Below are 15,613 nucleotides of genomic sequence, written 5' to 3'. Positions count from 1 at the left end.
GATCCATAGCTCATTTTGTCAACCTTGGAGACTGATTTGGGCTTTGGTCCCTCTTTATCATTTGTAGTGATCTATCTTAGCTTTTCAATGAATTAAACAACACTCAATTTTGAGACCCACAACTTTAGAAACACCTAAAAAATACAGCAAAGGTCAAATGCTAAAAATTTCTCCATTTAACAGAATTATTCCAACGACTATCTAAAAATATGCCTATACTTTAATTAATTGAATTATGCATAAAAGCACACTAGAAACACTAAATGTGATGGGAGTAAAATTAATCAATTATGCACTTATCATTAAGCATAAAAATAACATGAATTAATGAAATTATAAATATTTAATAATACTATTCTGCCCAAAGTATGCCTAGACTCATTTATATAGCATGGATCGATTGGTATGCCAATTAGGGACTACATATTGCAGTACTGCCCACAGGGATAATCATTGACAGATAACATATGTCTAAGACGATTGTTCTACTGGCTTTATGCCTGCCCGATGGCCATAGTGCCAATTTTCATTATTACTGGCTTATGCTTGCCCGCTAGCCTTGTGCTTGATATGACCGTTGTATACTTGGTAGACATACGGATGTCTGACTAGTATACTCTCGTGTATTCAGTCTTTATAGTCTTTTATAGGTTACTTGGGCACAGATAAAAGTAATAAGCCTTAAATATAAATAAATACATGAGAAAATCATTAATATGAATTTTATAAGACTGAATATAAGGTATATGCATAGAAAAGATCCCTATTAAGTTATTTACTTCCAAAGTTCTAGAAAACATGTAAAAGATTTTAAATACATGAAAATTGATATTTATTTATAAGGTTATAAGTGAAATAATTATTTTAAATTGTTTAGTTATTTTTCTTTATTTATGCACTACTAAGCATTAAGCTTAGCGGGTTGGTTCTTACCATGCGTAGGTACTGGAGAACAGCAGCAGTAGTAGGGCCTAGACCGGACTTAAACCAGATCTGCTACAGTGTGGGTTGTCACCTCATTGGTCATTTTGGTAGGGCTCATGTACATATTAGATTTTGCATTTTGGTATTGTATGTAATTAAATGATGTAAATAATTTTGGATTGTATATAAATTGTAAATTATTGTATATGTAAACTTTATATGAATGAAATGTAATTTATTTTCTTGAAATTGATATGAGCATGAGAAGTGATATGATGAATGAATAGATGAAATGAATAAAAATTGTTTTAATAGGTAACATGAAACCCACCATGCACTAATAGAACAGAGGAGACTCTGTCTGGGTCTCCATAAAAAAAGAAATGGGAAAAAAATAAAAATAAAAATTTCTACAAGTGAGATAATAAAATTAAATGGATATTAAATTAATATTGTAAACGGTAAGATAGGATAGGGTGCTCCGGCATCAAATGTTGCACACCTTGCTCGGCTACACTGTAGACGGGTGATGGGTGTTACATTTATTAGTATCAGAGCAAAGGTTTAGGCGTTCCTAGGTATAGGTAGACAGAAAGATATAGTGTGCATAATGTGTATGAGCCTTTATTTAGGAGTCGAGGTGACAATAATATAGATCTATTCTTTGTTTGTTTTATAGGATTGATGGAGTCCGATCCTTCAGAGGAAGGGTCTTACAAACCAGTGGAGGAGGAGGAGATTGGTAGTCATGCACCTGTCCGTAGTCAGGGGTGAGATAGGAGAGAGGAGTCATCCAGGGGTACAGCGGGTATAACGTAGCAGGCATGTTTGGAGCAAATGACTTAGATGCTTCACCAGTTTATTGGAGCCACCTCACAGCCTACACAACGATCTCCACTAAAGAAGTTAAGAAAGTATGGGGTTGTTGACTTTATGGGTAAGAAGGAAGATGACCCATCCGCTGCTGAGCATTGGCTAGAGCAGACTGAGAGAGTGCTGAAGCAGTTACATTGCATGCCAGAGAAGGAGCTAGAGTGTGCTCTGTCGTTACTACAGGAGGAAGCTTATCAGTGGTGGGATACGGTTTCCAAAGCAGTACAGCTGACATAGCTTACTTGGGACTTCTTCTTGATTGAGTTCAAGAAGAAGTATATTAGTCACATATACTTAGAGGCTAGAAGGAGAGAGTTTCTGACCTTGAGGCAGAGAAAGTTAATGGTCTTTGAGAATGAGAGAGAGTTTGTGAGGTTAGGTAGATATGCACGGGAGGTAATACCTACAGAGGCAGAGAGGTGTCATAGGTTCGAGGATGGACTGAATGATATTATTAGAATTATAGTAACGGCACATGGGTATACAGATTTCTCCCCGGCTAGCAGCTACATCACTTAATGTAGAGAGAGTAAGAAATGAGGAGCAATCTAGGAGAGTTGGACAGCGAAAGAGGAGTTCTGGACAAGGTCAGTCCAGTACACCAGTTTTTGAGGGTAAAAGGCCCAAGGTTTCCCAGGGCCAGGGCCAGAGACAGGGGTCTCAGTGTACTCAGTGAGGAGGATAGTCCAGAGCGTCAGTAGGGAATTCTCCACTCACCGCAGCATAGGGATTTGCCTCCATACCATTATGTGAAGGAGCGGAAGCATGAAAAACATAAATTTAGATCATTGAAATTCAAAATTTTTCATCTAGGGTCATATATATCATGCAAGATTTATTTTTATCTATTTGATTTCAATGATAAATAGCATATTAAAACTCTTTTAATATATTTTTGGATCTACATTTTCCATTTAAGATTTTAGAATTAATAGATTAATTCATTAGAACCCTAGATTAGATCAAGAACAAGTGCACTAACCTTTTGATGTACTGCAGTGTGTTTGGCACCTTGGGGATGCGTCTAGGACACCAGATATTGTCCCTCTAGCTTGTCCACACCAAGATCACCAATGGCAGCCCTTAAACAGCTTCTAAAGCTTTTTCTATGAATTAGAAAATCAAGTTTTGCCTTTTAAGAGATTACAGATGCAAACAGGACACTAGAAACGATTTCTAGTACTTTTAATTCAAGAGATTATTTGCTAATCTCTTTGAATTGATGAGAGATGAAGAAGAAGAGAAGGGAGAGGCAGCCAAGGGTGGCGGCACAAAATAGATGAATGGCAGCTTGTATTTTTTTTTTCATCCTATTCCTTATATAGCTAGGTCACCACTTAAAACCCTTGCCACATGTCACCACTTAAAACCCTTGCCACATGTCACCTTTTGATTAGCTCTGGGTTTAATTGGCCCAATCACATTATGCCAAGTGTCAAACATATATTTAATGTTAACTTTGATCATCTTACATGATTAAAAGACATATGACAAGCTTATGTGTAGTGCCATGTGTCACCATCTCATGGTGCCACATGTCACCCTGTGAAATGACCAAAATACCCCTGTGTCTTAATTTTGAGTTCTCAACCCAAAATAATTATTTCTCTTCTTCTAATCAATTTATATCAAATATAAATTAATTAATTAATCTCTATTAATTAATTTCTCATTAATTAAATTCATATTTAAACACTTTAAATATAAATTTAACTTATACTATACATCCAATAACCTAGATTTGGTTTTAAGCTATGCTAGGGACTTCGCAATCTAATTGCAAACCAAACATATTTAATTAATCAAATAAACTCTTTAATTAATTAATTAAATCATATTTAATTTGGTGATTATTTGTGTATGTGTGTGACTTACTAGGCTCATCAATAATTGGCAATGAAACAAGATATTAACTCTTAATATCATCAGAACTCTTTCTTATCATAAATGATTTCTCTAAATCATTTTATGCACCTCATAGACCATGGTTAACACCTAGCATAGCATGTCATGGTCACCCAATTAGTAATAAGGTTTACCTTAAATGAACCTATAATCATATGTTACCATGCACTAAAATCTCTTTGTTACAAAATCCCAATTCGAGCTAGTGTCATGGTTTATGTCAAACCCCATTTGCTATGAATATTATGTTCTCTTTTAATTCTAGTTCTTGATTAAAAAGATTTTCTCATCAGAAACTCTTTTCTGATTAAATCTATCTGTCCTGGCCAGGAACTTGAAACATTAAGAACAATTAAATGAATATAGGATTTTATCCCTATTTACTTAGAGGAACAGATTCCATCTTGATCAACACCTACCTCCATATATAACTAGTAGGAGCCAACACATGCCCATATACCCATACACTGTACAAGTATGAAAGCAGTATCAAACTCAAACCTCATATATACAAGATAACTGTGCTATCTCAGGTCTAAAGATTATATGCACTGATATGTTTTATGACAATACATTGACAAGAGTAAACTCCATGTGCTTGTCATAAATGTTACCGGTTTGACCTACTTATCATGTATAAGTGCCTATCATGTTTGTTATATGGCATGAGACTCACCATTTCATCTTATTTATATCTCATATAAATAACTTGGGAACAAACATGAATACAATCTTACTGGATAAGTCATGTCCTTATTGTGAAGTATCCTCGATTGTGAACCTATTTATGATACTTTGTGCTAGAAATACTGTCACTCATATTCTTAATAACTTAAGAATAGAATTTCTAACAACATATCAATGGACCTTTCCTATTACACATAAATATATTATGTAAACGAAAAAGTGAAAATGCCTTTTTATTAATAAAACATGTACAAGATACATACTAAATGATATGCTCTAGGGCATACTGCTAACAATCTCCCACTAGCACTATAGCCATTCATTACAATATCTTAGACCCATCTTCTCAAGATGTCAGTCTAACTATGCTTGTGACAAAGGCTTAATGAATGGATCAGCTAAATTTTTCAGCTGATGCTATTTTCTGCATGGCTATATCGCCTTGCCCAACTATCTCTCTGATAATGTGGTAGTGCCTTTCTATGTGTTTGGATTTCTAGTGAGACCGGGGTTCCTTATATCCAAATAGCTTTTTTGTAGCATCTGATGCAGCAATATACTCGGCCTTTGTAGTGGAATCTGTAGTCGTACTCTGTTTGGAACTCTTCCAACTGACTACACCACCATTACAAATGAACACATACCCAGAGGTAGACTTTCTATCATCGATATTTGGTTGGAAATCAGAATCAGTATAACCATCCAATTGCAAGTCACCACCTCCATATATCAAGAATAAATCCTTAGTTCTTCTCAAGTACTTAAGGATATTCTTGACGGCTATCCAGTGTTCCAAACCTAGATTGGATTGATACCTGCTAGTCAAACTAACAGCATATGCGATATCCGGCCTAGTACACAACATTGCATACATCAAACTCCCAATAGCCGAAGCATATGAAATCCTGGCCATTTTATCCCTTTTTTTAGGTGTCTTTGGAGACATCTCTTTAGAAAGGTGGATACCATGTCTCACTGGTAACAATCATCTCTTAGAATCAAGCATGTTAAACCTCTTTAACACCTTTTCCAAATATAGACTTTAGGATAAACCAATTATTCTTTTCCCTCTATCTTTATAGATGCGAATCCCAAGAATATAGGTTGCCTCCCCTAAGTCTTTCATAGAGAATGTATTTGACAACCATACCTTTATAGTTATCAACATACCTGTGTCATTACCTATCAACAGAATATTATCCACATATAAGACAAGCAAAGTGATAGCACTATCACTAACCTTCTTATATACACATGGTTCATCCTTATTTTTGATAAAACCAAATGACTTAATGGCTTCATTAAAACGGATGTTCCATCTCCTCGAAGCTTGTTTTAACCCATAAATGGATCGCTTTAGCTTGTGCACTTTGGAACCATCTTGGGATTCAAAACCCCTAAGTTGTTCCATGAAAATATTTTCGTCAATGTATCCATTGAGAAAAGCTGTTTTGATATCCATCTACCAAATTTCATAATCATAGTATGCAACTATTGCTAATAGAATCCTAATTGATTTAAGCATGGCATTAGGCAAGAAAATCTCCTCATAATCGATTCCTTGCTTTTGGCGAAACCCTTTCGCTACTAGCCTTGCCTTATAGGTCTCTACCTTTCCATCAGAACCAATTTTCTTATTGAAAGCCCATTTATTCCTTATAGGTACAATACCTTCAGGTGGGTCAATAAGATCCCAAACTTGATTCTTATACATGGAATCAATATCTGATTTCATAGCATCAATCCATTTTGAAGAGTCTATATCTGATATAGCTTCTTCATAGGTAAGTGGATCATCTCCATGATCTACTTCTGTCACACCCTTCTCCCCCATAAGATGTAAAATGATCCCATAGTACACCTAAAGAATTACCGTACTTCACCTACCGATAACCTATTAGATATACTATAAGGGATTTTAAAACAATTTTCGTGAAATTTAAATCATCGATTAAAATATGGTGTTCTAAAATTTTCCAAAATTTCGGTAAAGTGCCGGCTGTGTTTTGAGAAAATAGTTCTTCAAACCTGAAAAGGAAAACACTACCAATATGTTTTCTCAAATACAACTCCAATAACTTCATTTCAACTCACAATTCAAATCTTAATAATCAAATCAATTCCTTTTCAAACCAATCTCATCATAAAGAACATTTCATTGATTACAAGACTCAACATTTATATCACAACAATTTACATTTAATTACATACCAAAATATTTTACAAGAGTTTTTATACAACTGCTTAAATAATTTACATACATATTATTACATGCATACATCAAAACCTGTGTACATGGGTATACCTGGAGCTGATCTGAATGTCTCTTTAAAGAAGCTTACTCAATTGCTCAATGCTCTTTTCACCTGCGACAGCATACAAAGCTATCGCTGAGTGGTGAACTCAGTGGTGCACAACTATAATTTAAAATATAGTATAATATACCTTAACAAAAATTACAGCAAATAATTTGGAAATCTGGATACTCATCAAATTCCAAAACTCAAAATATTCATTGCCAATAATATAAATCATTTGTATAAAATGACTTTGATCACAAAATTCAATTTATCAAATCATAACTAACCATTTAAGGTAATTCTAATAATTTATTAGAAATAAAGATTAATTCCAATAAAATCAATTATACATAAATCCCATTTGAAATCGAAATTCTTTACTATTTAATAACCATTCTTTATCTCGAAAACCATTTTTATCTCAAAAGCCATTCTTTATCTCAAAAACCATTATTTATCTCAAAAGCCATTCTTTATCTCAAAAACCATTCTTTATCTCAAAAGCCATTCTTTATCTCAAAAATCATTCTTTATCTCACTAACTATGTAAGACTAATTCGAAAGGGCCATCTTTGGGGTGATTCTAACTCCCTATGGTCGGGGAGGTCGAATCAGATTCTATCTCCCTATGGTCGGGGAGGTCGAATCATCGTGCACAGTACACATCACAATAATGAATCTTCCGAAAGGGCCATAACATAAAACTTAGATCTAACCTCTAATAAGAGGAGAATTTAAGCCTGTGCACATACCATGGTAATCAAAACACAATTAACTCCATTGTCTTCTCAACAAATGAGAGAGACGAGTAATAACCTAGTCAAGCATCTATAGTGAGATATAAAATAATATCACAATCCTTTTAGTGAGCATAAATCACAATACAATTCGATTCAAAGTCAATTCCAATATCCAATAATTTTTATGTTCATCACAATTCAAATAATAAATTTGCATTTTTCCATGCAAATTGCCCATCACAATTCAAAACATGTTCTATCACAATTTTCCAAAACATAATTTATTCAATTCACAACAATGCTTAATACTTGTGGAAATACCATTTCACAAAGCTAAATTCATACATACTATAACAATTTCAATAATCATTGAATTAAATCCAATGCTTCTTAAACATAATACATAAGAAAAATATGTCATTTAATCATATGAAATATTCAGAACAAAATCAGTTAAAAACTAGTTGTGCACAAACCTGATTTGAGTCGCCCCTAGGCCTTGACTCAATGTTCCTTATGCTTCCCAATATCCTTTTCAACTGAAACACACAATTTAAAGTGTTTCAGTACTCAGTTAAATTGTTTCTAATAATAAAATCCAATATCTAAATTTTCTTGGTACTATTCTCTTCAATTCATTTCATTAGTCAACTTATAATGTTGACCCTTGATGCACTCTAAGTGAGTCAATTCCAATGTTACCAATATTTCACATTTTATATCCCTTTAGTGTTGGTATATGTTACCAAATTCATTTTCAAGTGTATTGCATTTTATTGCAATTTATTGGATTTTAGTACACTATTTTGACCTAGCCGGATGACCTAGTTCCCTTGGTTTTCGGGTTCCGGTCCAAACTATAAACTTGTAGGTCTATGTCTTATTGCACATGGGGAAAAATTCCAGGTCATTCTGAGTTGTGTAGACCATGATATGGTGAATTTACCAATGGTGGACAGAATGCACTAAAATGGTAGGCTTAGGTCATTTTTAGGTCACTTTTGGTTCGGCCAGTTTTGGTACCTGAACTTGTGCAAGCTATTTGGCTTGGTTTTGGCCATTTCTAGGCTTTAGTGTCTTCATAAGAATTGTAGATCTATGTCTAAACTATTCATGGTAAAAATTTCAGGTCAATTGGAGCTATTTTGAGTGAGTTATGGTCACGCGAATGACTACTATTCAAATTGTCAAAAATTATGGCTTGCACTTACCTATTCCAGATTTGGTCAATTCTCATGTCACTTTGTGGATATAATTTAAGTAAGCTTCCTTCATGAAAGTTGACACTTTTTGTGCCTAGTTTCACCTCCAATTGATCTCATACCAATTGGAGTCACACACTTAAGGTTCTAAGCTAAAACATATACTATCCTACTACACATTCTTCATCACTTACCAATTACATATTCTATACTTACCAAGCTAACTCTTTCATGCCAATTCTGGTTTGTACCATACCATTAACACACTTCAGAACAAATTTTGGTCATTTTGGATAGCTTGTAACCATTCTCAACATACACATTATAACTCAGAATTTTCCAAAGTCCATTTACACAATTTAACCACATGAGCATACCCCATTTACATATCCAAATCCAAACAATTATTCACATACACATGTTGCCACCATAAGCAACATAATTCAACAACCCATACCATGAAACAACACATTTCTAATCACACTTTAAAATTTTCGATTCACCTCATGGATAATATCTCCTTCAAATTGCTTTCAAGCTTCCAAAAACAAGTGCACCATTACACATGCTCTTAATATACATTGTCTAAATCATTTCTATACACATAAACACTTACATCAACATCTTAAACAACCATTTACAAGTGAAAACAAGCTACACATGGTGAGTTCCCATGGCTGCCGAAATGGTGTGCCACCATTAAAACATCAAACTTCAAAACTTCTTCCACAAAACCACTTACCACAACATCCACTCAAAGTTTAATGAAACAAGAATGGAGAATACTCACTTACCACTTTTGAAGCTTGACCAAAACTTCACCAAACCTCCTTAAAATTGCTACCAAAATCTTCCTTGTAAGGTAAGGATTAACTTTAAAGAAAGGACTTAGTGGAAAGGATGGCTCCAAAGGGTTTGCATGGAGCTCAACCAAAACGGCAATGGAATTTCTCTCCCAAATGATTTTCGACTGGTTTGCCAAATGAAGAAGATGATGGAATATTCTGCCCAAAATCTGCTTAATGGTCCACTTTGAAAATGTTAGTGGAGCACTAAAATCATTTATAATATTTGTTTAATCAAATTTCCCATAATTCCCACATTTAACCCCTTTTCTTTCACTATTTAAATTATGGACCACCATTTTAATTTTCATGGTATTTCATGTCACACCCTACCACTCTGTAAGGCATAACATGATCCCATAGTATACCTAATGAATTGCCAACTTCGTCTACTGATAACCCATTAAATACACTACAAGGGATTTTAAAACTTTTCTTACTTCTTTTTACAGTGGTGAGCACTATTTACAGGTGTTAAAAAATTTTTGAACTTAAGTGAAAGAGCTAACACATTTGATGAAGGAACGGAAGCGTGAAAAACACAAGATTATACCATTGAATTCAAAAATTTTCACCTAGGGTCACATGCACCATGCAAGATTTATTTTTATCTATTTGATTTCAATGATAAACAACATATTAAAACTCTTTTAATATGTTTTTGGATCTCTATTTGCCATTTAAGATTTTAAAATTAATCAGATTAATTTTAGAACCCTAGATTAAATCAAGAACGATTACACTAACCTCTTGATGTGCTGCAGCATGTCTGCGCCTTTGAGATTCGTCTTCAGGACACCAGATGTTGTCCCTCTAGCTTGTCCACACCAAGAACACCTATGGCAGCCCTTGAACAGCTTCTAAAGCCTTTTCTATTAATTAGAAATTCAAGTTCTGCCTTTTAAGAGATTAGAGATGTAAACAGAACACTAGAAACAATTTCTAGCGTTCTTAATTCAAGAGATTGATGGCTAATCTCTTTGAATTGATGAGAGATGAAGAGAAATAGCTGGAGAGGCTCAAAGTGGCGTGACATATGAGAGGAGAGGCTGCTGGTTATGTTTTCTTTTCATAACCACACTTAAATAGCTAGGTTAACACATTAAACCCTAGCCACATGTCACCTTTTGATTAGCTCTAGGTTTAAGTGACCCAATCACATTGTGCCAAGTGTCAAACCTATATTTAATCTTGATTTTAATCATCTTACATGATTAAAAAAACATTTGGCAAGCTTATGTGTTATGCCATGTGTCACCATCTCATGGTGCCACGTGTCACACTGTGAAATGACCAAAATGCCCCTGTGTCTTAATTTTGAGTTCTTAACCCAAAATAATTATTTTCTTCTTCTAATTAATTTATATCAAATATAAATTAATTAATTAATCTCTATTAATTAATTTCTCATTAATTAAATTCATATTTAAACACTTTAAATATAAATTTAATTTATACTACACATCCAATAATCTAGATTTGGTTTCAAGTCATGCTAGGGACTTTGCAATTTAATTGCAAACCAAATCTATTTAATTAATCAATTAAACTCTTTAATTAATTAATTAAATCATATTTAAATAGGTGATAACTTGTGTATGTGTGTGACTTACTAGGCTCATCACTAATTGGCAATGAGACATGATATCAACTCTTAATATCATCAGAACTCTTTCTTACCATAAATGATTTCTCTAAATCATTTTATGAACCTCATAGACCATGGTTAACACCTAGCATAGCATGCCATGGCCACCCAATTAGTAATAAGGTTTACCTTAAATGAACCTATAATCATATGTTACCATGCACTAGAATCTCTCTGTTACAAAATCCCAACTCAAGCTGGAGTCATGGTTTATGTCAAACTCCATTTGCTATGAATATTATGTTCTCTTTTAATTCCAGTTCTTGATTAAAAAGATTTTCTCATCAGAAACTCTTTTATGAATAAATCTATCTGTCCTGGCAGGAACTTGAAACATCAAGAACAATTAAATGAACATAGGATTTTATCTCTATTTACTTAGAGGAACAGATTCCATCTTGATCAACACCTACCTCCATATATAACTAGTAGGAGCCAACACATGCCCATATACCCATACACAGTACAAGTATGAAAGCAGTATCAAACTCAAACTACCTATATACAAGATAACTGTGTTATCTCAGGTCTAAAGATTATATGCACTGATATGATTTATGACAAAACATTGACAAGAGTAAACTCCATGTGCTTGTCATAAGTGTCACTGGTTCGGCCTACTTATCATTTATAAGTGCCTATCATGTTTGTCATATGGCATGAGACTCACCATTCCATCTTATTTATATCTCATATAAATAACTTGGGAACAAACATGAATACAATCTTTCTAGATAAGTCATGTCCTTATTATGAAGTATCCTCGATTGTGAACCTATTTATGATACTTTGTGCTAGAAATATTGTCACTCATATTCTTAACAACTTAAGAATAATATTTCTAACAAAATATCAATGGACCTTTTCTATTACACATAAATATATTATGTAAACGGAAAAGTGGAAATGCCTTTATTAATAAAAATATATACAAGATACATACTAAATGATATGCTCTAGGGCATACTACTAACAATCTCCCACTAGCACTAGAGCCATTCATTACAATACCTTAGACCCATCTTCTCAAGATGTCAGTCTAACTGAGCTTGTGACAAAGGCTTAGTGCATGGATCAGCTGAATTTTTTCAGCTGATGTTAGATTTCTGCATGGATATATAGCCTTGCCAAACTATATATATGATAATTTGGTAGTTCCTTTATATGTGTTTGGATTGTGTGTGAGACCTTTGTTCCTAAGCTCAGTATGTTGCTCCATTGTTGTCAGAGTGTAATGGTACTGCTGACTCAATGGAAGGAACTCTGTAAGTTACATTCGAACTTCTTTATCCAAACAGACTTCCTTTGCGAGATCCGATGCGAGAATATACTCGACCTCGTAGTGGAATCTGCGATCGTGCTCTGTTTGGAACTCTTCCAATTGACTGCACCTCCATTACATATGAACACATATCCAGAGGTAGACTTTCTATCATCGATATCTGATTCGAAATCAGAATCAGTATAACCATCCAATTGCAAGTCTCCACCTCCATAAATCAAGAATAAATCCTTAGTTCTTCTCAAGTACTTAAGGATATTCTTGACTGCTATCCAGTGTTCTAAACCTGGATTGGATTGATATCCGCTAGTCAAACTAACAGCATATGCGATATCCGGCCTAGTACACAACATTGCATACATTAAACTTCCAATAGCCGAAGCATATGGAATCCTAGCCATCTTATCTCTTTCTTCAGGTGTCTTTGGAGACATCTCTTTAGAAAGGTGGATACCATGTCTCACTGGTAACAATCCTCTCTTGGAATCAAGCATGTTAAACCTCTTTAACACCTTTTCCAAGTATATACTTTAGGATAAACCAATTATTCTTTTCGCTCTATCTCTATAGATGCGAATCCCAAGAATATAGGTTGCCTCCCCTAAGTCTTTCATGGAGAATGTATTTGACAACCATACCTTTATAGTCGTCAACATACCTGTATCATTACCCATCAACAGTATGTCATCCACATATAAGACAAGTAAAGTGATAGCACTGTCACTAACCTTCTTATATACACATGGCTCATCCTCATTTTTGATAAAACCAAAGGATTTAATGGCTTCATCAAAACGGATGTTCCAACTCCTCGAAGCTTGTTTCAACCCATAAATGGATCGCTTTAGCTTGCATACCTTGGAACCATGTTGGGATTCAAATCCCTTAGGTTGTTCGATGAAAATGTTTTCTTCAATGTATCCATTGAGAAAAGCTGTTTTGACATCCTTCTGCCAAATCTCATAATCATAGTACGCAGCTATTGCTAATAAAATCCTAATTGATTTAAGCATGGCAACAGGCGAGAAAGTCTCCTCATAGTCGATTCCTTGCCTTTGGCGAAACCCTTTCGCTATTAGCCTTGCCTTATAGGTCTCTACCTTTCCATCAGAACCAATTTTCTTCTTGAAAACCCATTTGTTCCCTATAGGTACAATACCTTCAGGTGGGTCAACAAGATCCCAAACTTGATTCTTATACATGGAATCAATCTCAGATTTCATAGCATCAATCCATTTTAAAGAGTCTATATCTGATATAGCTTCTTCATAGGTAAGTGGATCATCTCCATGATCTACTTCTTCATGAGTAGACAACTCTTGTTCTTCTTCATGAAGAAAACCATATCTCACTGGTGGGTGAAATACCCTGGTTGTTCTACGAGGAACAGCTGTAGATGTTTCATCAACGGGTATAGGTTGACTAGATGGATCTATATCCATCTGATCTGTTGGTTGGTCAGAATTCTCCAATTCTAACTCTATTTGCCTTCCTTTGCCTCCTTCTTAAACAAACTATTGTTTAAGAAATGTGGCATCTCTACTTATCACAACCTTTTGTGAAGTAGGCAAATAAAAATAATATCCAAAACTATCTTTTGGATATCCAAAACTATCTTTTGGATATCCAACAAATCGACCTTTTTCTGATCTGGTCTCCAATTTATCAGTGTTCAGCTTTTTGATATAAGCTGGACAATCCCAAATCTTAACATGCTTAAGACTTGGTTTTCTTCCATGCCATATCTCATAAGGTGTGGAAGAAACTGATTTTGATGGAATCCTATTCAGAATATACAAAGCTGATTCTAATGCAAATCCCCAAAAGAAGATTGGCATATCAGTATAGCTCATCATACTATGTACCATATCCAATAGGGTACGATTTCTTCTTTCAGATACACCATTCAACTGTGGCGTTCCTGGAGGAGTCAGTTGAGAAACAATGCCATGTTCTCTCAAGTATTCATCAAATTCAGTACTCAAATATTCACCTCCACGATCTGATCGAAGAGCTTTAATACTCTTTCCTGTTTGATTTTCTACTTCAGATTTAAATTATTTGAACTTTTCAAAAGATTCATGTTTGTATTTCATCAAATACAAATACCCAAACCTTGATTTATCATCAGTAAAGGTAATAAAATAATGAAAGCCCCCTCTAGCCATTTCTTTAAATGGACCACATACATCACTATGTATTAGCTCCAAAATATTTTCAGCTCTTAGCCTTTGTCCAACAAAGGGTGATCTAGTCATTTTGCCCTGAAGGCAAGATTCACAAGTTGGAGTAGGCTCAGAGCCCAATGAGGATAGAATCCCCATTTTCTCCAGTTTTGCAATCCTATCTTCTGCAACATGACATAACCATAAGTGCCAAATATATTTTGAACTTGAGTTGGTTTTCACCATGGCATTGCATTCTTTTAGATTACTATACTCTGGCCAGTGGAAACACTTTCTTACTGGCAATGGAAACACTTTCCTGTTGGCAGTGGAAACACTTTCCTTTGCCTTTGTCAGCTTTGGTTTTCCTTTTCTGTTTAGCTATTTTCTTGGAAGGACCAGGAATTTGAGGTTTCTTTTTCTTATTGCCCTTCTTCTTGTTGGACTTTCCAACAGAAGAAGATGCAACCAAAGCTACCTCTTTTCCTTTATTGCCTGGCATATTCTTTTGGGCAATAACCAGCATGTTGAGTAAACCAGCTAAGGTGCATTCCTGTTGAGTCATATGGAAATTTGTCACAAAATTTCCCAAAAGACCCAGGAAGGGACTGAAGGATCAAATCCGTCTGTAGTTGGAAATCCATGTTGAAGTCAAGATATTCCAACTGCTCAATCAGCCGAATCATCTTGTGGACATGATCCCCAACATTCTGTCCCTCAGACATCCTCATGCGGAGCAATTTTGCCTAGATATCTCATACCTAGCATTCCTGTTGTGCTCACCATACAACTCTTGTAGGTGAAGGAGGATCTCACTCGCACTCTGCATGTTCTCATGTTGCTTCTGTAACTCATTACTCATGGAAGCAAGCATGTAACACTTAGCTCTCATATCATGCTCCTTCCACTTGTCCAAAGTTTCATGTTCCTCTTGTGTGGCCTCTGGAGGTAAGGGACCAGGAACATTTGAATCTAGAACATATCCTATATGTTCAAGGTTCAGGACAAGTTTCAAATTTCTTAGCCAATCGCATGATTAGGT

Source organism: Hevea brasiliensis, chromosome 16, assembly GCF_030052815.1.
Source record: "Hevea brasiliensis isolate MT/VB/25A 57/8 chromosome 16, ASM3005281v1, whole genome shotgun sequence".
Lineage (NCBI taxonomy): Eukaryota > Viridiplantae > Streptophyta > Magnoliopsida > Malpighiales > Euphorbiaceae > Hevea > Hevea brasiliensis.
This window is presented reverse-complemented; position numbering follows the sequence as displayed.